The 26,644-nt window shown below is 47.8% G+C and overlaps 1 long non-coding RNA gene across 2 annotated transcripts in view; it reads right to left on the reverse strand.

Moving 5' to 3' along the window:
- Positions 1-26,644, reverse strand: part of LOC148005985 (uncharacterized) — a 157,384-nt gene that overhangs the window by 21,188 nt on the left and 109,552 nt on the right. The window contains exon 2 of one of the 2 annotated variants that reach the window (XR_015620436.1): positions 8,704-8,862. This is a non-coding gene — a long non-coding RNA (uncharacterized LOC148005985). Of the gene's footprint in view, positions 1-8,703; positions 8,921-26,644 lie in introns of those variants that run through there. The other variant, XR_015620435.1, reaches the window with a different exon arrangement.

A 26,644-nucleotide genomic window follows, 5' to 3' on the forward strand; every position in this document is an offset into this window, starting at 1 on the left:
CTGCTAGCCCACACCTCCTCCCTCATCTTTTGCAGGAAATGGCCCTTCCCAGCTCCTCCCATGAAAGTCCCCCTAAAGGGCTGGGGCTCACTTGTGCATTTCCTCATTCCCTCTCCTTCTCCATCTCTCTCTCCTCCCTCTCCCTCTCTTTCTCCCCCTCCCCCTCCCTTCCTCTCTCTCTCTCTCTCTCTCTCTCTCTCTCTCTCTCTCTCTCTCCCCCTCCTCTCCATGGGCTGTGGTTTCACATAAGCTCCATAGCTGCGGAACTGTGGCTGATGTCCCTTCAAACCTCCGAAGCAGGCTTATCTGTAATATTCTATAGGTAGGCAGTCATTTGGAGTTGCCCAGGTCCAAGTGTCAGACTCTACCATTTTGGCTCACATCACAGGTTCACCACAGCCCACACCAGCCATGACTGGTGGACGCATATGGGCGGGTCTCCTACTGTGTGACACCCTGGTGTGTCTGCCTGAGAAGCCACATTTCACTGACACCCAGAGGTAAGATGGCAGAGATGGATGAGGTAACCTTGTGCTGGCACTGGGCAGACAATGAGAATCAAAAGGAAAGCAGCAATCCAAAAACCGTGGGTCCGGTTGTAATTGAAAATGGGGTTTAAAAGGGAGGTCTTGAAGACATCATCTCTCCCTCTCCTTTTGAAGCTCCCAGGGTACCCCTTGGCAGATGACATCACTTTCCATCCAGACTGCCCAGTGTTTAACCTCAGTCCTCCCTGACTTCCTCCCCTCAGTTATTATTCACCAGGTCCAGCCAGCAGCCCTCAGCAAGAGCTCTGCAAATAGTCTGTGCCTTCTTACTTGCTTTGTACCAGCTTTCCTACTACCTTGAGAATGTTCTAGCTATCACCTGTCAATAGGTCTGTTAACGTAAGCCACCCCAGTCCTCAGGCCTCCAAGCACCAGGCTTGGACCTGAGTTCTTTCCAAAGCAACTGTCTCCAACAGACTCTCAAAGCCAGATTTGCTGCATGAGTGGGTTCATTCATTACATGTACATTTCTGCCCTTCCGATCTGGGCATCACCACGAGCCCCCTGCCACACCCAGCAGAGCGTAAGGATGAATAAAACAGATAGGTAAATTGCAGAGCACACTAGGAAGAGGCATAGAGAAAATTATATGGGGCCAGGTCTTCTCCTATGGGGATGGATGGAATGGAGGACCTTAGAAACACGGTGTCATTTGAGAAAAACTTTCAAAGAAGTAAGGAAAGATGTCCCCTGTGCAGACTTCTGGGGAAATGGGTGGGTGAGGAAGTAGTCAGCAATGAGCAGAAATGATGAGATCCAGTGATAGGTGAGAGACTCCCAGAATGAACAAATGAATCAACAGAAATAAACAAGACAGTAAGAGACTATATCTAGATGGGTTTTTGTAATGATTTGCGTTGCAGTGGTCAAACTGCATTGGAAAAGACACCAGCTACCCTGCAGCCTAGCGCCCACCAGGCCTTGCGTCTTGGGACCTTAGCACTTTCTTGAGCTTTCTTCTCTTTACATGCCCCCTCCAGGGCTCTGCAAAATATATCCCACTCCTATGGTCATGGGTGCTGAGCTGGTAGCATAAGAATGCCATTAAGAGGTGCGTGACTTTTGTGCAGAGACCCCAGGTGACTCTGGCTGGCCTTCACACTGTGCCCAGGAAAGACTGCACAGCAAGAACAAGAAGACATGTGGAGGAGGGAACATCTTCTCTGGCTTCCAGGGAAAGAGTCTAGACCAAGACACATACATCGGATGAGCTTTTACTCAGTCTGTCTCAGAGCTTGGTCCAGCAGGATAAACGGTGAATTCAAACTCTGTTTATCCCTGACTAGAGTTTTCTCAAGCTGCAGAAGCACTGAGAGGAGCCCAGAATAAGGGCTGTTCCTTGCTGAAGAAACAGTAGTCATGTGGGATGGTCAAGTCAAAGGCCAGGAACAGAAAGCCTGGATGTTGAGCGTGTGGTGATTGGTGCAGCTAATCAAGACTAGAGTAAGGCAGTCAAGGTGGGAGACTTCAGAATCAAAACCAGAACCCCTGAAGCCAAAATGGCACAGGTTCAGATCTAGCCTCAAGTTAGCTACCTAAACTCTGAGGTGCACGCTTCTCTATAATGGGAACAATCGCAGCTGCCTTACAGAATTAAAGGAGACGTGTACAAGGAACGGTGCACAACTCTAGCATGTAGGAAATGGATAGCAGCTATAAATAATATGCCCTAACACATCATTAATAATATCAATATATTATAATAAAACAATATATTAATTCTCTTATATTGTTAATAAGTGGCATATATTCAATCTGAAGAAGCAATATGTTGGAGCCAAGAAAAAAATAGCTAATGTTTGTATTTCTTCCTTAACTCACCACCTGAAACTGGCTGCTGAGATGACAGTTGGTGAACTGCCAGGCTCTGTCCCTGCCCCTGAGTGGACAGGGGCATCTGGGTGGGTCCAGGGAGGCAGCAGTGTGTGCCTGGAAACTTCACCTGTGAGAGATGAAGCCTGCTCATCCTGAGCGAGAAAAAAGCAGCAGAGAGGGAACTGGAGAACTTCGGGGGGGCCTCCTAGGCAGACCAGTGACCTAAAGGAGATGGAGACCCTGCATGGAGTCAAGTTACATCTCTGCACAGAAAAAGTCAAAAATGAAAACCTTTCATGTCAAAGAGGCCCCTGTTTAGCAACTGAACTGCTCGGAATCAAGGATATGTCCAACGATAAGCCTCGCTGTAGCAGCACAGGCTCTGACAAGGAAAGAGATGTCACGTCAGTCCCTACCTGTCTGCTCTCTGACATGATGCCGATCTCTGACTTGTGGCGCATTCACCCTCGCTGCAGTCTTGGGAGTATAAGATTCCTCGCTGTTCCATTCATCCCCTTAGCTGTCCCTTACTTTCATGCTTGGTGTCAAGAGTACAGCACATAGGAATTCTGCCTTCCTAGGGCTTACCATCTAATGCAGAGGTCCTCAAACGGCGCATACATCACCAGGCATTTGCAAAATAAATAAACGCAATCCTTAAGTCACATCATAAACAGAAATGGATGGTGTAAAATCTAAGATAAGAGTTAAGACTATAAAACTCCTGGGGGAAAATGATATGGATAAACCTCCAACATCCTGATTTTGACAATGGGTTCTCAGATATGGGGCCCAAAACACAAGCAACAGAAAAGGTGATATAATAAATTGAATTTTATCAAAATGTCGAGTGTTTGTGCTTCCAAGGGAGCTATCCAAACAGTAAAAGGTTGGGGCTAAAGAGATGGCTCAGTAAGAGAGCTTAGTGCTCTTCACAAAAGACCCTAGTTTAGTTCCCCGTCCCTATGTCTAACAGCTCACAACTGTGCATAGCTCCAGCTCTTGGCCATCCAGCACCCTCTCCAACCTCTGAAGACACTGCTCTCAAGCCCAAGCCTACACACAGGCACACAATAAAAATAAATCTTAAGAAAACAGTGAAAGGTCAATGCCTGGGCAGAGCGGAAACATTTGTAAGTCATCCATAACGAGATGCTTCTGTCTAGAACAAAAGAACACTCGCAGCTAATACTGAGCAATCGAGCCAGTTATTAAAATTAATAAAGTATCTGAGGACGGGTTTTGTTTTTACAAATAAGGTAGAAGCGACCAGTGCACACTTAAAGAGTAATCATCAGAGAGATGCAAATCAAAATCCTGATAAGATTCCACTTCACCCTCAGGAGGACAACTGTGGTCAGATAATCAGAATACTATAGAAAAATCAAACCTCTATATACTGCCTTTTAAAATGTAGAGTGCTGTAGCCAGTTTTTGGGGACCGGGAGATGGCTAGCATTTCCTTACAAAGTTAACCACAAAGTTACCATTTGACACAGCAATTCCACCCCTAGGAATATACTCAACAGAATAGGAACCATATGTACACACACACACAAAAAAAAAAAACTTGTTTACAATTGTTCACAGCAGCAGTATTTCTAACAGCCAACAGTGGAAAGAACCCTATTGTCTCCTAACAGGTGACTGGATAGCAAAATGTGGGTTTGCTGTCATGGAAAAGAATAAAAGTTACATGCTATAAGGAGGAGCTTAGACTCTGGAAACAGATTGTTCAGGTCCACAGCCTTCTACCTTCAACTTCAAAACCAAAGAAGATCCAAAGTCAAGTGTTTTTTGCAGAAATTTGGAGCAAGATTTTTTTTGATGACACAAACCCTGTCTTCAGCAGTTCTGTATGAGGTTTGCATTCATGTATCCCACTGTAGAAATCATCTGTCCAGAGCCTGCTTCCCTACCCAGCTCCAGAGCTTTATAAAATGTACTCTGTTTGACATTTCTCTCCAGAAATCCAAATCATAGACTTTTAAACATACATGATAAGTGGTTTTGAACCCATATTTGCCCACATTTTACAAACGAGTAAACTGAGTCTAAGGGGCTTAAGTCCTAGAGTCTAGACAAGTCTCGGGCCTTTCCTGTAGCTTGGAAGACCCTACTGCCTGCCTGGTCCTTCTCTGCTACTCTTCCTGCTCTCCAATCAACCAATACACACACACACACACACACACACACACACACACACACACACACACACACACACTCAGAGTGAGAGGCTGCTTCCTGCTGAAGACCCACTGTGCATCAATTACTTGGGGAAGAACCTGGCCCAATATGTGGAGCCAGAGCTTGCACCAAGGCCTGCTTTATGCCCTCTCTGCCAGCTCACCTCCGGCTGCAAACAGAAAATCTGGGACGATACTTGCTTCCCTGGCAGATGTCAGCCTCCAGCAGCAGGCCTCAATGGTGTGGCTGGGCTGGTAAAGGCAGGCTGCCGAGCCTGGCAGAGCGGCTGCTACAAGGCGACAAACACAGCATGTGGACTAGCAGAGAAAAGGAATCTTAATTCTGGAACACCCGAAGCCCACAAAATTTCCTCATCAAGAAACAATGAAGACAACAGGCAGAGGCCTTCCTGCCATGCTGTGCGCCTGCTTGTGGCTGCTGTTAATATAATCAATAGTAACAATAGCAGCCACTATGTAATGAGTCCCAGCTCTGGGCCAACAGCTGAACTTAGCAGTTCTCAGACACTAACACCCCCAGGGCGTGAAGCATTATCGGCCCATTTTTCAGACGGTAAATTCCAAGCCATGGTGTAAATAGGCCCCAGCTGAACAGGGGGATGCCTTCCTCTTGCAGACTGAAAACCAGATCTTTTGTACCCCAACACCGAAGGGATGTTAACCAAAAGTCTATCAAGAAGCTGAGTTCATTCCATCAGTAAGATAGCTTGAGCTATCTCCCCTTTCTTCCTTCCTTCCCCCTCTTTTGGGAAGATTAAAAATACCCCCAACCCATACACCCTTCAGCAATATGTAGTCTTAAGTTTTGACCACGTATCCCCTACCCATTGCACAGATGAAAAGAGTGAGACCTGAAGAAACAAGTAGCTGCACCAGGCCACACACTCAAGTCTTCTTCTCTTCTATGCTGCTCTCAGCAAGATGCCAATCCCTAAGAATCCATAGCAGTGAGAAACCTGGTGGAAGAAACACAATTCCTTTCCTTTAGTGGATAGACAGACAGCCTGAGCCTATAGGGGTCAAAGACACACACACACACACACACACACACACACACACACACATACACACACACACACGTACTTGTGTATGGGTTTGCTGTTCACTGTTCAGTTATTCTCATTTAAAATCCTACATATGCACACATATACTCACACATATACACACACACAAACCCACATACAAACACACATTCACACAAACACATACACACATATACACACATACACACAAACATATACACACATACGCATACAGATGCACACACATACACACATACAAACACACATTCACATTCATACACACACACACACACACACACACACTGTGCTCTAGGCTCTGACTAGGCAATGGATCAGACACTATCTCCAGGGCAATCAATTTAAGCAACCAAAGCTGCAAACCCACCATTTGGTTTCCAACCCAAGTGAGGTCCAGATGTGGTACAATCTCAGGGCCATGAGGCACAGAGAGGGAGCCCTGGCCTCCCAGTCCCTCAGGAAGTCTACATAGAGAGTCAAAGGGGGCGGTGAAGCTAGGTCAGGAGGGCAAGCTGGGTTGACCATCACTGGCCCAGACAACCATAAGCCATAGCTCATGGTAAATAACAGGGACTCCTAAGCAAATTGAGGGACCGGGAGTATAGAGCAGAGCTTGGGTTCCACACTGACAGGGGATAGGGATCGCCTCACCCAAATGGCAGTGAGGAGTCTCAACCACAAGGACCCCTCAGACTGGGTACTAACAACCCACTTAAAGGTTCACACAGAGGAGGAGTGCCTCTCCAAAACAGCCCCAAAGTCCAGCAGCCTCGAAGACCAGCAGTGACAAGGATATCTCCTGGCCATTAATCTCAGCATGTGTTAATGTTTGATAAATTGCCCAACAGTTGCATTAGCTAATAACTCCCCGAACAAAACCAGAGAGTTCATCTGTTTTTATAAGAGGCCCAAGAGCATCCTGGGAACAGGCACGGTGGTCGTGAATAAAAGAGAAACATTCATTTATGGTAATTGGTTTCAGCTCCTCTCTTGGCTGCTTGTCCTGACCTAAATGTATCCAGTTGTTCCCTCGGCCTGGCTCTGGTTTGGGGGTCACTCCTAATGGTTTAATTCAACAAAAAATGCCTGCCATTTCCTGTAACCCCTGTCTTGTTCCACCCGCCTCCCAAACGGTTTTCTTGCAAGAGGCATCTCGGCAACCCCTCTGCGAGCTGTTTCCTTCTCACGGAACAAAGTCAAGATTGTTGACAGAGAAAAGGGTCTTAACTCCAGGCCAAGAGAAAAGGCTGGGGGAGGGGACACTCAAAGGTAATAATCATTTGTTTGTCTTCCACCCGGACTTCACAAAGCAGGTTTTGTCCAAGGCCGGTGGTCAGGGACTCTGACACACAACATGGCCCTGGTGACCAAGGGCAATTTACAGGGAGGGAACGAACACAAATCCTCATTCATGAAGCCGCCTCGGAGGAAGTGACTAGGAGGAACATTTGTGCCCAGCCAGCCGGCCCTCCCTATGTCCCTCCCACGGGTCTGAGGATGTGGAGGGCTGGGGAGAGGCTCGCGGGGTGCTGTGAGTTTTGGCCAAACTTCAGGCCCAACCCTGGATACAGCCTTACTCTCCACCGCCAGGCTTTCTTTTCCACTCAGAAAAGCACGTGACCTCCGTACAGGGCAATGCCCAGTGAGGCGTGCCACAGCTAGGTCCTAGTGTGCAGCTGGACAGGCCCGTACCTCAGGTGGATTTATGAGCTCTGCTGGCATCACCAACCCCCAACACACACACACACCAGGGAGGGGGCAGGGCGGAGGCAGGGAAAGGGTCTGGAATACATTGCGCCGTCCGCGGGGACAGCTTGTAAACTTTGTTGGGATGCATCTGGTAGAAAGGCGTTGTATAAATATTAGATCATTATCGGTGTATTGTGTTTCCCCGCTCTGGCGGAGGAGGGGGGCCAGTGGGCCACAGATGCCTTTCCTCAAGCAGACAGCAATGGCTTGTTGGAGTCCTTAGAAGGTCGATGCTTGCCCTTGGGCAGACCTAGGAGGCAAGGTAGAGCCTAGAACCTTGGGGAAGCAGAGCTTAAGCACCAGCCTATCTGCCAGAGCGGTACTGAGAAGCCTCTGCCCATCAGAAGGGGAAGAGAGGCCAGGAATAGGCAGGTGGAATGGAGAAGGCTAACCGGTATAGGCAGACTGGGGCCACTTTGTTTCCCTATGCAACCCTGTCCCTCACTCCGCTGAGAGTCCTTATCCATCTGCGGGGACAGGAGAGAAACTGGCCTTGTAATAGTTGTGAATTCCTGGCCTCGGGCAGAGTGCTTGAGATCCAGCCTGACCCGGCAACTGTTGGGCTTCAGAGGCAGGATGTGGGGAGCTGTTCTTGACTGCAGAACTTTCTCACCTACAAGCATCCAGAGGCTCTGCATCCCAGGAAAGCCTATGCGCCCCACACCTAAAAGGGTCTTTGCAAACCAATTGCAGGCAGCATTTCACAGAGATTAAGACCCAGACAGTGCACCAGTAATACCAGGTGACTGTCATCCCTCTTCATTAGCATAAATCACACCCCTGCTATAGAGTCCTGACTGTGGCTCTCCACAGCCACTCGATGGAGAAGATGTTATTGGGATCCTGGCTGCTGTGGAAGCTAGGATCTCAGTGCTCTGTACCACTCTAGTCTACTTCCGGGTCTCTATTGTCCTTCTCCATCTGGACCACAGTATATGCTGGGACCAGCTTCTTCACCTGACCAAGGTCCACGCTTCCAACTCTCCACTCCAACACTTGGTTCCCTATGAAACTTTCCCTGACCTCTCCTGGCACCCAGACTTCCTTTGTGCGCTCCTGGATGCAAGAGGACTGCTTCCTCCTTAACTCGCACTACCTTGAGTTGGAATGGTGGGCTTACAGGATGAACACCTAGGCCCTGAAGTGCAGAGGGAACTCAGAGAAGGGCTCACAGAGCATTTTCACCCAATGAACAACTTGCTGTCATCATTGTCATGATAGAGGCTACAGGGTAGACATTTTACAACACACCCACCCATGAGATCAGCACTAGCACAGAAGAGAAGAGAGAAGAGAACAAATGCTTCAAGACTGACTCGACTAAGACTAGGTGGTGACACATACCTGCTATCCCAGCATTCAGAAGGCAGAAGCAGGTAGATCTCTGAATTCAAGACAGTGGGAAGCTCAAATCTTGAAAAGTCTGGAAGGGTAGGACTCTGCAGGGGCCCAAGAAGGACCCACGGTGGAGGAGGTTCTCTGGTGCTGAGTGCTCTCGAGACCCTGGCAGGGAGAGTAGCCAAGGAGAAGCCTTATTAGCTCTGCAGCTCCTCCGTGCCCTTGCCTCAGCACAAGGGCAGTTCCCCCTAGCCACTCCGAACTTTCCACAGCCTTGGACTCTGTTTCCATTGGGTTTCATCCAGACGCCTCAGCAACTCCACAAAAAACGATGTAGAATACAAAAGCACAGAAGAGCAGCCTAATGTACCTCAAGCCACACAGCCTAGAAGCAGAGAAGCCCACCACTGAGCACGTGACTTCCATAACAGACCCCTTTTGGCATGTGCTTCAAGCATAGGCCTGGACACAGATTCCGGGATCTCATCTGTGGCCCCGAGCAGTGTCTCTCCAAGGTAGCCATGCCAGAGGAACTCTGTGACTTCTGACATGCCTGCAAGCTGAGACTTTCTTGACACACTCTGTGACGCTAGAGTGCCAAACATTAGTGTCTTTACTTTGCTAGTGAACCTGGGGACTGGCGTAAGTGGAGTACCACAGAACGCCTGAAACCACACAGCCATGCAGGGATCTGCCTTGGCTCCCATCAGGACACTCCCTGAGTGGGAGAGAATGGGGGTTGGGGGGAGCTAAAGACAAAGGGCCAGACCTGTGGTCAGGTATTCACCAACTAATCTAAGCCATAAATGACTTCCCTGCCAGGTCATGTCAAGCATTGCTTTGAGTGCCTCCAAAGATATAAAGTGTATTACCTATCGGTGTAGCAATGATGGCAAACCATTCTGAGTTCAGCTTGGTAACGGAGCACTTTTGATGAGGAAACAACAGGTAACATCAAGGAGACTGAGCTGGAGGAAGGGAGTGCATAAGAAGGCACTAGAAGCTGTAATCTGATCAAACAGCTTATTTTTGTCTGAGGTACCTGGGTCTTCCCTTTTACCTGAGACAAACAAATGTATATGAAGCCCTTGTTTGCTTGTACTCAGAGTCAGATGGCTAGGTGTCCTGTCAGTGTGGATATGCTGAAGAAGCAGGGATAGCATCTCCTGCCTGAGTCACCCAGGTAAAGAGAGGGCCACAGGACCTGAGCCCAGACTGCCCTAGCTCCTCTTGGCTATTGTCATCAGGCTGCCCCCCAAGTCACCAAAAAGCCACCCACAGAGGTTGCCTACTACAAACAGCACTACAGGCGTCTTCCAAATCTGGACTGGGACAGTGTGTGCCCCTTGGGATGCAGGGCTCTGTTATTTTTAGATGGATCAGTTGTTCCAGCCCTGTTTTCCTCCCCAGACCCCCCACACTGATTTCCCAAGCAATCAAATCCACGTGTTACCGGTTCCAAGCCTGGCGCTAGCTGAGGTGAATGCCGAATGCTCATAGAACCACCAAAGGTTGTCTGCCTTCTGTCAGTCTTGCCTTCCTGATGGCCCAGACTACAGTGTGGTTCCCAGGAACCAGAATTCCCACATCTTACAATGCTCACAGACCTCCAGAAACCCCAGGGGCCAAAGGAAAAAAGGGATGCCATCTCTAGAAAGAGAAGCAGTCTGCAGGCCAGGGAAAGCCTGGGTGTGCCCTGACACCCAGCCACAAGTCTTCCTTCCCAGTCAAGGTATCTTCTTGTTGTGTGAGCTGAATGAAAGGGCAATAGCGGTTTCCACTCTGCCCAGGTGGTCAAGTGCCAGGAGAGAAACAATCCTGCACAGACAGATAAAGATACTTTAAGCCATCTGCCCCACCCTGTAGAGTTGATATCTGTTCACCCCCAAATGGTGGGTAAGTAAGAACAAGGCCTCATCTACAGGGAAACTCTGTGGGTTCATTGGCAGTGTGTAAAAAGTTTCCCCTAGGACACAGCAGTACCTGGCACCCTGGTCACTTCTTAATGACTAACAAAGAAGTTAAATCTTGAACAGCACAGAAAGGGAAGTAAGACAGCAGGTTATTTCTGGAGTCAAGGATTAATAGGACGTATACTCTGTCCCCTCAGCACCGTCCCTGGGATGACTTTTGTCTGAAGTGAGCTACCCCACCCCACCTCTACCCATCTCACAATAGAACATGCTGATTCTTGGAGGCTCAGAAAGTTCTTGCAACCTAACCACATGATCACCCCTGGGAGCACAGGAGACCCCTCTCATTCTAGCTGTTTCCCTGACCCATCACTCCCCTGCAGGAACTGCAGCCAGACTCAACCTCCTCACAGCTTGCTGTGTGTTTGGAAGGTTCTGGAAGCATGGGGAACCCTGGATTCCCCGAAGGAGACAGAGAAGCCAGACCAAAGCCTGGCTTCCTTTGCACATTCTCTCACTCTCTCAGATTCTGTCTCCTCTTATGTAGAAAAAGCCTGGGAATCCCAAGTGATCAAGACAGAGGAGACATGAGGAGCATCTTAAACAGTGACAGGATGGCTCTGAGTCACCACAGAAGCCCTTACAGGAGACAGAGGCATGGTGAAGAAAGGGCTCTTCCAGGCCACCGAGATTCTAGCTTCTGCTGACCAAGCTCAGTGAATAGCATCTACAATAAGTGAGGCAATATTGGAAGCTTCTCCCTGCCCTAGAAATTCTCTGAAGCCAGCAGAGAGGAAGGTTTTCTAGGCAAGTCCTGACCTCAGATTCCCTAGGACAGGATCACAGAAACAGGCCCTCTTCTCCCCTTCTCCCATTTGCATGTGCACAAGTACACACACACACACACACACACACACACACACACACACACACACACAATATGGTAGGACTTATGCATGGTTCCCCCTGCCTGCCATGGGAGCCAGCCACCTCCCTTTACCAGCCTTCCCCTAATTCTTCCAATGTGGCTGAGAGCTATCAAGTCTGGGAAGGAGAAGGAAAGGGAGGGCCAAGACCACCTCTGCTGATGGCTTGTTTACAGCCCGCCCATCAAGTGTACAAGCCAGTTGGGAGAGCCCTAGGGAGCTACCAGTGACACACTGCAGGCACTAGGGGAGGCCTGACCTCTGTCATTGGAAATGGCACTGAGGACCACCCCAGCTGCCCAGAACCAGAAAAGCCTCCGTGAGTCTAGTGAACCAGCAGAGCCCTGGCAGCTCTGGAGCAACCTAAGCTTGAAAATAGCAAGCCTCCGATCCCCTCCCCCCAATCCAGCATCTTGCCAGGGTAGCCAGAGGGCCTTGCTGTGGCTGCCTGGGCTGACTGTGCTGGTCCCTCCTGGGGCCGAAGAACAGAGAGGGTGTGGGTGACTCAGAGTTGCTCCCTCTTCTGGTAGCCCACTTGGTAGGTCTCCTAGCAGTGTCCCAGATGAGGGAGGCTATGGGTACCACTCACTACCAGAGAAGCTTCAAATTCTTTTTTTTTTTTTTTTATGGACAAGTTCAGATCAAGATTTTATTGTGTATTAGCTGAATGCAAAGGGAAAAAAACAGAATAACTTGACATCTTTAAAAAGCTAAAATAATCAAGAGACCCGGAATGAATTTCTAAATATAGAAACAAGCAACATGTAAGTGGATATCAGAATAGAAGGTCACTGTTCATTTTATCTCAATTGTTCTCATTTTAGCTCTGATTTTTAAAGTAGACTATAGAGACACAGGTGCTATAAGCTGTATAGTGTGTGCGTGTGTGTGTGTGTGTGTGTGTGTGATCGTGTGTGTGATCACATGTGTGAACACATGTGTGTGCACACATGCACACGCATGTGCTCCCATACATGTGTGTCAGGCTGCTCTAAGTTTAATGATACATGCTATTATTTTAAGATGTTTGTGTTCTAATAAAATTAAGATTAGCCAATTTCGAGAAGCTTAGTCTTTGTTCATCTATACTCAAATTCTTTTTCATCAGATATTAATCTGTGTCTATCTCTTGTCCCAGAACTCTGAAGATTAAGGCAGAAAATCATGGCTTCTGGGCCAGCTTGGGCTGGATAGTGTACTCGTGCCTTGCCTGAACCTTTATCTGTTTTTACCCAGTAGTGTGATTTCTTTTTCTTTTTTATAGCTGTAATTTTTTTTTTATTTCTATTTTTATTTGACTTTGATATCAGTTAGCATACACAGGATTTTAGAGGTACTTATGCTTGTTTAGAAAGTACAGTTGTAAAAGTAGATAGAAAATAGATATATACTTGGGAAATGCACGTAAGTGACCCGAAGAAATTTCAGATCTTTCTGGGGAGAGTCTGCGAAACACGGATTTGTATGAAAACTGCATGTGAAATTTAGTCTGCTGGGCCCCGGCTTCCCAAAACCAAGTTGAAGTCTTAGCTCACTTTCTCTTAATTGTGTTTGCAGCTGAAACTGCAAGTCCAGTTAAAGCTTCCAGAAAATTGTCTTCTTCTTACTGTTAGAAGATTCGGGGGCGGAGGATGCCTTCCACTTACTAGTGTTTTTGCCTTGATTTGTGGACTGAATTATATCTCTCCTCCCTGCATTAAAGTAAGTCCTCTCTCCTGATCCATACACATCCTGTCTCTTTGGAATAGAGCCTTTCAGTGTAGCGTTTACAGAGACTCAGTTGGCGTTGTATTGGAATATTGTAGAGTCATTAACCTCTGCTGCTTTCATAGCCACACCCCTGAGGCTATGAAAACAGGCAGGAGTTTTGAACAATTCATGGAGTAACCTCATCCATCTCTCTACGGTTTTAGTACAGTGCTCATGGCATAGTTTCTTTTTATTAAAATCTACACTAGTGGTAAAATAAAACTATTTTTTTCCATTTTCTTTCTTTATTTCTTCCTTGACTAGGTTATCATTGAGTAGAGCATTGTTCAATTTCCACGTATATGTGAGCATTCTTCCCTTATTGTTATTGAAGACCAGTTTTAGGCCGTGGTGGTCCGATAGCACGCATGGGATTATTTCTATCTTTCTGTACCTGTTGAGGCCCGTTTTTTGACCAACTATATGGTCAATTTTGGAGAAAGTACCATGAGGAGCTGAGAAGAAGGTATATCCTTTTGCTTTAGGATAGAATGTTCTATAAATATCCGTTAAGTCCATTTGGCTCATGACTTCTCTTAGTCTGTCTACGTCTCTGTGTAATTTCTGTTTCCATGATCTGTCCATTGATGAGAGTGGGGTGTTGAAATCTCCCACTATTATTGTGTAAGGTGCAATGTGTGTTTTGAGCTTTAGTAAGGTTTCTTTTACGTATGTAGGTGCCCTTGTATTTGGGGCATAGATATTTAGGATTGAGAGTTCATCTTGGTGGATTTTTCCTTTGATGAATATGAAGTGTCCTTCCTTATCTTTTTTGATGACTTTTAATTGAAAATTGATTTTATTTGATATTAGAATGGCTACTCCAGCTTGCTTCTTCTGACCATTTGCTTGGAAAGTTGTTTTCCAGCCTTTCACTCTGAGGTAGTGTCTGTCTTTGTCTCTGAGGTGTGTTTCCTGTAGGCAGCAGAATGCAGGGTCCTCGTTGCGTATCCAGTTTGTTAATCTATGTCTTTTTATTGGGGAGTTGAGGCCATTGATATTGAGAGATATTAAGGAATAGTGATTATTGCTTCCAGTTATATTCATATTTGGATGTGAGGTTATGTTTGTGTGCTTTTCTTCTCTTTGTTTTGTTGCCAAGACGATTAGTTTCTTGCTTCTTCTAGGGTATAGCTTGCCTCCTTATGTTGGGCTTTACCCTTTATTATCCTTTGTAGTGCTGGATTTGTAGAAAGATATTGTGTAAATTTGGTTTTGTCATGGAATATCTTGGTTTCTCCATCTATGTTAATTGAGAGTTTTGCAGGATACAGTAACCTGGGCTGGCACTTGTGTTCTCTTAGGGTCTGTATGACATCTGTCCAGGATCTTCTGGCCTTCATGGTTTCTGGCGAAAAGTCTGGTGTGATTCTGATAGGTCTGCCTTTATATGTTACTTGACCTTTTTCCCTTACTGCTTTTAATATTCTTTCTTTATTTTGTGCGTTTGGTGTTTTGACTATTATGTGACGGGAGGTGTTTCTTTTCTGGTCCAATCTATTTGGAGTTCTGTAGGCTTCTTGTATGCCTATGGGTATCTCTTTTTTTAGGTTAGGGAAGTTTTCTTCTATGATTTTGTTGAAGATATTTACTGGTCCTTTGAGCTGGGAGTCTTCACTCTCTTCTATACCTATTATCCTTAGGTTTGATCTTCTCATTGAGTCCTGGATTTCCTGTATGTTTTGGACCAGTAGCTTTTTCTGCTTTACATTATCTTTGACATTTGAGTCAATGATTTCTAGGGAATCTTCTGCTCCCGAGATTCTCTCTTCCATCTCTTGTATTCTGTTGGTGAAGCTTCTATCTACAGCTCCTTGTCTCTTCTTTTGATTTTCTATATCCAGGGTTGTTTCCATGTGTTCTTTCTTGATTGCTTCTATTTCCATTTTTAATTCCTTCAACTGTTTGATTGTGTTTTCCTGGAATTCTTTCAGGCATTTTTGCGATTCCTCTCTGTAGGCTTCTACTTGTTCTCTAAGGGAGTTCTTCACGTCTTTCTTGAAGTCCTCCAGCATCATGATCAAATATGATTTTGAAACTAGATCTTGCTTTTCTTGTGTGTTTGGATATTCCGTGTTTATTTTGGTGGGAGAATTGGGCTCCGATGATGCCATGTAGTCTTGGTTTCTGTTGCTTGGGTTCCTGCGCTTGCCTCTCGCCATCAGATTATCTCTAGTGTTACTTTGTTCTGCTATTTCTGACAGTGGCTAGACTGTCCTATAAGCCTGTGTGTCATGAGTGCTGTAGACCTGTTTTCCTGTTTTCTTTCAGCCAGTTATGGGGACAGAGTTTTCTGCTTTCGGGCGTGTAGTTTTTCCTCTCTACAGGTCTTCAGCTGTTCCTGTGGGCCTGTGTCTTGAGTTCACCAAGAAGGTCACTTGCAGGGGAAAAGTTGGTCCTACCTGTGGTTCCAAGGCTCAAGTTTGCTCGTGGGGTACTGCCTAAGTCCCCTCCGAGGCGGCAACAACCGAGAAGATCTGCGCCGCTCTTTCCGGGAGCCTCCGTGCACCAGGGTTCCAGATGGCGTTTGGTGTTTTCCTCTGGCGTCTGGATGTGCGCAGAGTGCAGTCTCTTCTGGTTTCCCAGGCGTGTCTGCCTCTCTGTAGGTTTAGCTCTCCCTCCCACAGGATTTGGGTGCAGAGAACTGTTTATTCGGTCTGTTTCCTTCAGGTTCCGGCAGTGTCTCAGGCGCAGGGGTCCTGCCGCTCCTGGGCCCTCCCCTACGGGAACCCAGAGGCCTTATACAGTTTCCTCTTGGGCCAGGGATGTGGGCAGGGGTGGGCAGTGTTGGTGGTCTCCTCCGCTCTGCAGCCTCAGGAGTGCCCACCTGACCAGGCGGTGAGGTCTCTCTCCCACGGAGTTTGGGAGCAGAGAGCTGCTGCGGGCCGGGATCCGAGGGTGTGGGACTTCCGGTAAGCACAGGAAGTGCCTGGTCCTAGAGGAATTTTGCCTCTGCGTGTCCCGAGTTCACCAGGCAGGCCACCCGCAGGGCAAAAGTTGGTCCCACTCGAGGCTCCGAGGCTCAAGTGTGCTCGTGGGGTACTGCCCAAGTCCTCTCCGCAGCGGCAGCAACCGAGGAGATCTGCGCCGCTCCCTCCGGGAGCCTCCGTGCACCAGGGCTCCAGATGGCGCCCGGTGCCTTCCTCTGGCGTCTGGATGTGCGCAGAGTGCAGTCTCTTCTGGTTTCCCAGGCGTGTCTGCCTCTCTGAAGGTTTAGCTCTCCCTCCCATGGGATTTGGGTGCAGAGAACTGTTTATCCGGTCTGTTTCCTTCGAAGCTTCAAATTCTATTCCAAGTTTCCCATGGGCTTGTTGTGTGACCGCAGGTAGGACTCAACCTCTGTAGATCTCTGAAGTGAGGGAGTAAGAATGAGGCTCAGAGCCTGCAGAGAAGATGGATTCAAGGGTAAAAATCAAGACCTGCACTGGAATGGCTCAGGGAGCTATGAACCACAAAGATATTGAGTAAGGGTGGTGGGTGCTGCAGGATGCTGAGGATCCTGAGCTGAATCAGCCTTCTCCCTCCCCCTTAAGACTTTCCAGCTTAGTTAAGGACCCATCATGAGAAGAGGCAGCTTGAATGTGAGTGACCGTGGAGGGAACAACTGCTTAAAAATAAGTAAAGACTTTCACTGTGAAACCTGGAAAATACAGAAGTTAAGCCAGACTTCAAATGAGTAGACGCAGGGATTGATGGGTACACGGGTAGATGAAGAGCATCCATTGGCAGGTGGATGAGTAGGCAGTAGAGATGGGGACGGGAAAGAGAGACGGATGAGCAGATAGGGTTACCAACTGAGTGGATGTGTTGTTGTATGACTGGATGTGTGGGTAGATGGAAGAGACAAATAAAGGGAAGGAAAGAAGGAAGGCAGGCAGGCAGGCAGGCAGGCAGGCAGGCAGGCAGGCAGGCAGGCAGGAAGGAAGGAAGGAAGGAAGGAAGGAAGGAAGGAAAAATACTTCATTGGGTCAATTTCTATAAACCTCCAGCCAAGTAAAAGGATGGCACAGTAGCTTCCTTCCCTAGTCAATTAATAATTAGCTAATTATGAAATATTTAAAGAAATAAAAATAATTCATAATTAAACATCTGAGTCCAAGGGAGGGGACCATTAATCCTCCCATTCCACTGAATCTGCTTATTCCAGACTCCTGTCCCGTTCCTCCTCTGATGCAGGAAAAAAAGGAGAAAGGAGCAAAAAGAATTGGCAGCAGGAATGGGACAAACCATTCGTATACTTCTGGCTTCTGTCCCCTGATCACAAGCTTGGTCCCTTATCTCAGTAAAAATGAATGTTAATCACAGACTGGAAATGTGCTTTGAAAGACCTAAAACGTCATTACAAGTTGAAGTGCCCCACTCACTAAATAACCCCCTCAGGTTCCCCAAAAGAAAATGGTCTAAGTCCTTGGTCAGAAGAGTCCCAAGGATGTTGTACCCAGGACCTTATATCATTGTAGAGGTTAGGAAGATAGGGTGGGGAGAGAAATTAGTCTGGTTCGGTCCTGGACTCTCATCCACAACCATCACACAAGCACAAGGGCAGTGTGAAGATTATGGTACAGGCAATCCAGACCATTTCCACCCCTGGCTGGGTCCACTATCCCATGATCCTTCACTTGTGCACTGAGGGCACACCCAGGCTCGGAGGAAGTGACAGGCATCCTGGCACTACGTATTTTATAGAGGATTTTTATGTGTGGTACACAGGGATTGGTCCCTTGGCATTGATGACTAGGGACAAGCTCTGGATCCAGAGTGTGGCATCTCAGATCCAAGCTGCATCCTGGAGACTATCCCCACTCTCTTACCTTCTGCATTGATCAGAATTTTCATTGTTGCAACAAATACATGAAAAAGTTTGAGGACAGAAAGATTGATTTGGGTTTCTAGATTCAAAGAGTTCAGTGTAAGGTGGCTAAGATCCACAGCTTTTGGCTGGAGATGAGGCCAGCCGTCCTGGTGGTGGACGAATGAATTACAGGAGTCTGCTCACCTCACAGTGGGTAGGAAGAGAGCATGGCAGGAAGGAACAAGGGACAAAGTATATCTTTCCAGGACAGACCTCTTCTTCCAACTAGACTTCATATCCTCATTTCTATCACCCTCTAATAGTGCCATCAAATTAACTCATCCATGGACTAGTCAATTGATAAGGTCAGGGACATCAAGATCTAGTTACCTCCCAGTGATCAGATCTACCAATCAGAACAAAACCTTCAACATGGACATTAAGGGGCACCTCAGATACAGACCCTATTATCTCCCTCTCCTTTAGGTTCCTACTTCTGTGAGTGAGAATAACGTCTCTACCTGCTTCCAGAGACTATTATAAGGGTAAGAAGCTCTGGCCCCACCACTGATGGGCAAGTGGCACCCCACTGTCTAGGCAGAGCAGGTAGCCTACTGGAATGTGGGATCCACAGAAAGATGGTACTGGCTGTCCTCAACTGGGAGCTCATATGGATCCAGCATGAGCAAAGTGGGAGGCAGGGGTGTACTGTCCCATGCTGTGTTAGGTAGAGCTCTGCACTCCGTGCCATCTTTCTTTCCCTTCTTGTAACAGCAAGGAGGTAAGAGCGTAAGCTACTAGAGACAAAAGCCTGGATGGTAATTCAGTTTTGGATTGCTCTTAGCTGTGTAGGTTTAAGAAAGTCAACTAATCTCTTCATGCCTCTACTTCCAAATATATAAAATAGGGATAAGGGCAGAGCTGTTGCAAAGATCAAACACCTTAATGTATAGAAATGGCTTCAAGTGGTCCCACACACATTACAAGCACAATATGAGTTACTAATTAAATAAAGGCATCATCTGAGGCCCAGGTCTGGGGTTGAGACCCCCCCCCAGAGAGATTCTCTGATCTCAAAAACTGAGTTGCACTTTCCTCTGAGCCCTCCAGGCAACTGTCCCTTCTTCTAACAAGATAGTGAGTCTTCTCCTTTGGCCAACATGTATCCATTGTAGGAACCCCTCGTGCCTAGCAGCCACCTATCCTAGGAACATGGCATCTCTGAGTGGTATTTTCAGGGTAAGAAGCAACCAGGAGAAAGTGGGGTGCAGTAAGGAACACGATACATACCAGAAGGCATGAAAGCAAGGCTGAAGTTTAAAAAAAAGTCCTTTGTTTGGGGAGGACCCTAGAGACGTTTGGTGGTATTTGGGTACAAAGAGAGACGGGCTTAGCAGGGGAAGAAGAGATGGGTCCATCACACTGCCAAGTCCTGAACACTAGTCCAGGAGGAACAAACAGGTCACTGCAGCAGAAGGGAAGCGCCTGGGCTGGACAAAGAGCCAGCCAGGTTTTTACCTGGAACCTCCATGATCCATAAGTACTCGGCAGACATGTTATCATAATGCTTTGTCAACCTGTACTAGAACTGCCATTCATATACACAACTTTATAGCACTCATGAAACTAGATCCATTCATCTTCTAGGTCCCTGGGCCCTGTACCAGGCATCGAGCAGACACAGAGATGACCTGCCAAGTAATTAACCAAAAGCAAAGCAGACCATGCCAACTGGGATCGGTAGACAGTTATGCAGAAGAAAGACTTTGGAACCTGAGCGCGAGGTCCTGGTGCCCTCTCACTGCAGAATGGCTATGGCAAGTGGCATGGTAACACCCTGCATCCTCAGCTTCATCCTCCACATAAGCCTGAAATTCCTTCCTTTCCAGGACTGAGCTTGGATGGGGTTGCAGGCAGTGTAACTACTCAGTAAACACCAGCTAAAAGAACACTATGAAACCCTTTGGGTGCAAAGTTGTAAGACCATGCCCTGGTTCTGATACCAGGAACCAGGGAAGACAGTGTTAAAAGGCAGGGTTTTAAAGCAGAAAGATCTGGTTTAGAACTTTGGCTCTGGTCTTTGCTAGCTGCACAATCCTGAAGAAGTAAATTAGCCTCCGTTTTCCTTGTCTGTTCAACACTGACCTCAAGAACTTGAGAGAAGACAGCAGATGTGACTACTATGCTCAGTGTACCAAAAGTGGGCAGTGGCTATTACTGTAGGGACCGCTCCTGACAGCAGGGCAGAGGCCCTGCTTGTAAACAAGGCCCCCACCCCACTGCAGTCTGGGGGTTGCTGAGGGCTTTGTTCCCTGCAGGGCGTAGCTGGAGGAGCAGAGGCCATAGCGGTCTCAAAGCTCCCACCATCTGCACTTCAGGGCCGGCCCATCTGTCCAGCAGTGGGCACACATGTGGCCTCATCTGAGGGCATGGGTCATCAGGGTCAAGCAGGAGAAAATTGGGGGCAGATGAGAAGAAGATTCCGGTTTATTTTTAGAAATAAAGGAGAGAACAGAGAAAGACAGGAAGGCCCTTGTTTACCAGCTTCTCCCCCATGTGCATGGCAAGCTGCAGTGCGAGTGGGCAGCCAGACCCAGACAAAGTATCTGCTCTGCAGCCATTAGCCACCCCAGCCTATGGTGTCCTGCCTATAAGATAGACATGGGTGTCGTTTATAACACAAGATTGTTATGGGAATGGATCAGGGTATGTGAGACACTTGGAACAGTGTCCAGTGCTCAGCATGCAGTGCTATCTGTGGTCACTGCCAATTAAAAATGAGCATATGTAGGTGGGGTGGCCTATGTGGAGAGCTGGGGGCTGAGCAGGCCCAGCAGTCTTCAAAAGAACGCACCGATGGAGGATAAGGGTATCAGAGCGTGGCGAACAGGCCCAGAGAGGTCCCTGCTCCATGGCAGTAGCTCGGGTCTAAGTCTGGACATGACAGGCCCCAGTGTGGCTTGCTGGGCATCTTCAGAAAGTGTTCAAAAATGGTGGGGATCTTTAAAGTCATTGACCCTTTCTATTTCCAGGCTCAGAGCCTCTGTTCTCAGTTCCTTAGAATGCCATACTATCTCAGGAACAATATGGTAAATGTCTAAAGATGCCAAAAGTGACAGTTTGTCCAGGAGATAGTATGCTCCTGAGCTGATAGCACAAAGGTAAGGTCCTGCCTGCATGCAAATGCATGTATGCACACACGTGTGTGTGTGTGTGTGTGTGTGTGTGTGTGTGTGTGTGTGTGTGATTGACTCTTTAGGAGTAGGTTGTGAGTGTGTGTGTGTGTGTGTGTGTGTGATTGACTCTTTAGGAGTAGGTTGTGAGTGTGTGTGTGTGTGTGTGATTGACTCTTTAGGAGTCGGTTGTGAGTGTGTGTGTGTGTGATTGACTCTTTAGGAGTAGGTTGTGAGTGTGTGTATGTGTGTGTGATTGACTCTCTAGGGGTAGGGTGTGAGTGTGTGTGTATGTGTGTGTGTGTGTGTGTGATTGACTCTTTAGGAGTCGGTTGTGAGTGTGTGTGTGTGTGTGATTGACTCTTTAGGAGTAGGTTGTGAGTGTGTGTGTGTGTGTGTGTGTGATTGACTCTTTAGGAGTAGGTTGTGAGTGTGTGTATGTGTGTGTGTGATTGACTCTCTAGGGGTAGGGTGTGAGTGTGTGTGTGTGTGTGTGGCACACAGGCATGCATGCGTCAAGGTGAACCTGAGCAGATACAATGCTAACTCGTATGCTGGAAGGAAGCTACACATGGGTCTATGCACATGTGACTCATACACATAATCAGTGTACACACTCATATTTGCCCACAAGAAGCACTTGGGCTACAAGAGGCACAACAGGCTGTATGTGTTAACCTGACCCACTGGGTACCCATCTGCTGGAATGGCCTATGTTGTGTAAAGGCAACAAACACTTGTTCTGAAGATGGCTTGGCTGACTCCCACCAAAATGTTCCTGGCTGGCACTGAAGGCATGCCCTCCCATGGGCAGCTGACAGCTAAAGGGACAGGGTCCCTGGATCCAGCTCCTCACTTAGACCACCCCATCTACGTATTCATCTTTATTTGGCAGTGACCACAGATAGCACTACTCACTGAGCACTGGACACTGTTCCAAGTGTCTCATATACACTGATCCATTCCCATAATGATCTTGTATAACAAATGACACCCATGTTTATTCATATTTCCCTTGGAAGAGTCCAGAGTCCAATTAGTAAGAGTTTGCTCTCTTCTGGACCTCAGTTTCTCTAACTATCAAAGTGGAATAGCTTAGAGGACCTCTGAGGTGCTCCTAAGCCCATAGACTCCTGGATCCACAGAGAAAGGTAACTGAGAGTAGCCATCATTGGGGTAGGCATGGCGGCCTCCAGGAGTGGGTCACCAGACTTCCCCCAGCTGTGGACACTGCCCCATGGTTTATGTCAAATTGTCAGGCCCAATCCGGTTTCCCTCCCGGGCAGAGCCGCCTGCCATGGAGCTCAGGAGAGGTGGCCTGTCCGGCCGCTATGTTTACAGTGCTCAGATGAGACAGGGAACCTGATCCGGGCAGAGAAGGGTGGGCAGCCCCACTGGGCCCACCATGTCCACACTCATTTCCCGGAGACTGAACATGGCCGGCCCGCCCACCTCGATGAGTCCAGCTGCTAGCTATCCACTCACAGAGAGGCCAGCTCCTTGTAGGCAGGCACCCTGATATTGGTAGTGGTGAGGGAGTTGGATGAATAAAGTGCAGAGGGCCAGAGGTCTCTCTCAGCAGCTGATCTCTTCTCCCCTGGGTGGACCTTCCTGCCTTGTCAATTCTCACTCAATTATCCAGATGAGGGACAATAAGCTAAGAGGCTGAGATTATGCTCTATGCTTCTTTATGTTTGGGAAAACATAAGGAAAGTAAGATATACGGAGTATGTGAATGTCAAATGTCAGTATCCACACATAAAGTTTTATTAGAACACAACTGCACATGCCTTTTTTGTTTTTGTTTTTTTGGGGTTTTTTTTTTATTGAGGGGGCTGCTTTTGTGCAGCAGTCACAGAGTAGGAACAGAGTTGCAACAGAGATCATATGACCCACAAAGAAAGATGGCTTCCTTTATGGACAACATCTACCATTCTCTGATCTGCTTCACTCCTAGGTGAAAGAGGAATATCAGGTCTCCATCTTAGAAACTGGCATAGGAACATGTGGACACAAGAAATATCACTTTCTTAGTTCCCTAAAATGCAATTCCTTGCACTAAGTTTTGGGACCATGCACACATCCAGAATCTTCCTGACGATACCAAGACTGGGGATGGAGGCAGGGACAATACTAACCCAAGCCTTCATCCATGAACTGTCCCTGAGATGCCCTTTGTACCCTCCCTTTGTGCCTCAAGTGTCCAACCCCCTCTGTAACTTCACAACCATCTCCTGATGGCAGCCTCTGCTCCTGAGGGTCTTGTAATTTCTCCTGAGTCACGTGGATCTGAGGAAAGCCCAGACTTCTGCGCCTGCCACTCCCAACATGGCAGGAATTGTTTCTTCTGACACCAACTTAGATGCTCTTAATATAACCCTAATCACTCCAGGCATTGAAAAGTCCCTTCTTCAAGTGGCAGACAGGGTTGGGGATTTAGCTCAGTGGTAGAACAGTTGCCTAGCAAGCACAAGGCCCTGGGTTCGGTCCTCAGCTCCTGAAAAAGAAAAAAGAAAAAGAAAAAAAAAAGTGGCAAGCCAACAACCAGGAACCTACTGAGCAAAAGATGAATAAAGAAGAGGGGACAGGAAGTGCACACTGCCTGGAAACAAGGAAGGCTGGTTCTGCCATGACCGTGGAAGCTTGTGGCCTGGGGAACCCCAGGACAAAGTTCAAACTTGTACAATGGAGGATAGCAGTCCACTTATGCACTCACACAGGGCTGCGGGGCTAAGGGAAGCTGCATCTAGGGAGGAGGGAAGACGATGCAATGATTAGGGTCAGCAGACAGGCTCAGCTCTGACTCTGGTGTCACTTTGCTCTGGAGAGTTCCCTGGGGCAAGCCCCTACACCCCTCTGTGCTTCTGTCACTGTGATTAAACCCAACTGCATAACCTACCCAGTGATGAAGATGGCTTGGTGAGGTAATGTAAGAAGAGTTTCTTACACATGAGATAATTGTGCAATCACTGATGGCTCCCCGGTGCTTCTCACAGGATCAGTTTGCTCGGAGTTAGCCTGCAGTGATGGAACTCTGTCTTCTATCTCAGTCCACCACTACCTACTTCCTCAGCTCTAGAATTTTCTTCACAGGGTTCTTGCCCCACAGGTTCTCTCTGCCCCGCCCCCAACTCCCACCTTGTGGTGGTTTGAATAGGAAGGACCCCCAATGAGCTTATATATTCAAGTGCTTAGTCACCAGAGAGTTTCACTTATTTGAAAGGATTAGAAGGATTCAAGGTATGACCTTGTTGGGGGAAGTGTGTCACTGGGGGTGGACGTTGAAGTTTCAAAAGCTCATACCAGGCCCAGTGTCTCTCTTTTGACCTGTAGATCAGAATGTAGCTTCAGCTACTGTTCCAGTGCCACATGTGCTACCATGGTCCCCTCCATGATGATAATAGACTAAACCTCTAAAACTGTAAGCAAGCCTCCAGTTAAATGCTTACTTTTATAAGAGTTATGTCATGGTATCCCTTCACAGCAGTAGAGCAGTGATGTGGACACACCTCCTCAACCGTGTCACTCCACAGTTGTACTTGGTTGTTCTACATGTCCAGTCAGCCCAGGACTCTTCCTAATACTGCACACCTGCAAAACCCTGCCCTCAGGAACAGACTCTGCAGACAGGAGACCAAGCATGAACACAAGGAAAGGGGGTGGTTCTGGGTAAAGTGAGGCTTCAGGAGAAGTGGGCAGCTACAGAGAGTAGAGAAGCCATGCTGGACCAGGCTATGCCCTTACTCTAACCACTGTCACCTCCTCTCACCTGTGCTACAACACCCCCAGTGGCATCCCCTCAAGTCCCTCCCTTGCAGGTGTTCTACAGAGTGATGGAGGATCCACACAGAGACAAGCTATGCTTAGAAGCAAACTTGTACTGTAAATGTTTCAAATGATCATTCCAGGGACCAGGAGCGCTGACTTGGGGTTTGAGGCTATCATTGAAGTTATTTCATAACCTGGTGTTCAGTAATTGTTCAAATACATACTTCTGAGCAAATGAATGCACTCCCTTGTTGCTTACTCTGCCTCTACAGCTCAGAAAAATAGTGGTTTTCCTTTCCCTCTAACCCCCTCACTACCACCCACCCATCAACCCCACACTATAAACACACACACACATACACACACACACACACACACACACACACACACACACACACACACACCCCTCCACAAGCCCTATTTAACTCTTCTTTGACATCACTTTTCCTGGCAACGCACCGCTACCCCCACACCCTCTCAGCCGTCACTGTTATAGATATTACCAGGCAGGCTACATTTAGGGGCTCTCTGTGTGTTCCTATCTCTTCTCCTTTAACTAGTCTGTAAGCACCATCCAGAGTAGAAAGAGGGTCCCTGACATTCTGCAAGGGGCCTGGCTAAGAGGAAGTGCCCTTTGAGGGCTTTCATGGATAGTGATCTCAGGAGCTGGGCCTTCCACTGACAGGAAGCAAGCCAGGAGCTGCAGTTACCCTCCAGGCCACCAGGGGGTCAGAAAGAAATTAAGCTGGAATTAGGCTGATGGCTTCCTCTCCCCCTGGTGGTGCACAGGAATTACTTTTGTGGCTTCCCAGGCCTGCACACTGACTGTGTGACACTCCAAAGAGAATCTGAACTGGGGTCTGAGTCCACAGGATCCTGAGATGGCCACACCAGGCGAGCTTTTACATCTCAACAAGCTCGAACACCACTCCTGCCCCTCCCCACACCCCCCCCCCCCCACTTACCAGGTAAAATGTGTGAGGCTCACAGAGAAGTTACAGACAGATGTCTAAGGAGTAGAGCCCAGAAATTCTGGGGAACGGGGAAAGGACAGGAGTGTCTGCAGCAATGGGCCAACCAGCCTGACTGTCCTCTCTTCATCCAGTCATGCACCCAGAGCTGGGCACATGCTGTGGCAGATCAGATAGCTGCTGATTGAGTGGTTCCAACTAATCCCATGATGCACTGCCTATCCATGGAGGTGAGATCTAACTCTGCCTCGAACCAGCATGTGAGTTCCACCACCTCACTCTCTTTACCTGCTCTCCAACACACCTAGAGAACGAGCTGGACCCTGAGTGGCAGGTAGTAGGTTTCCCGGAGCTGCCATCTTGGATTGATCAGCACTAGCCACCTGAGATCTGTGAGGTAGCGTGCTGTGGATGATTACTGATGCCTGGCCCGGGGCCAGGAGGCAATATTATTTATTTGCAAACAAATAATAGAAGATTCCCTAGGCCTGGAAGCCCTGAGCAACACTTCTAAGGCCCCTGTACCTTTTCCTAATCTAAAGAGCTGTATTTCTCATTTCTCCTGCCTTTTCTGGGACTCTCCATAGTAGTTTGAAGCTGTGTGCCAGGTGTGACCCCTTTAGAGATAACCCAGTCAACCTGGTTCCTCTGTCCT

This window comes from Rattus norvegicus, chromosome 5 (genome assembly GCF_021556685.1).
Source record: "Rattus norvegicus strain SHRSP/BbbUtx chromosome 5, alternate assembly SHRSP_T2T, whole genome shotgun sequence".
Classification (NCBI taxonomy): domain Eukaryota; kingdom Metazoa; phylum Chordata; class Mammalia; order Rodentia; family Muridae; genus Rattus; species Rattus norvegicus.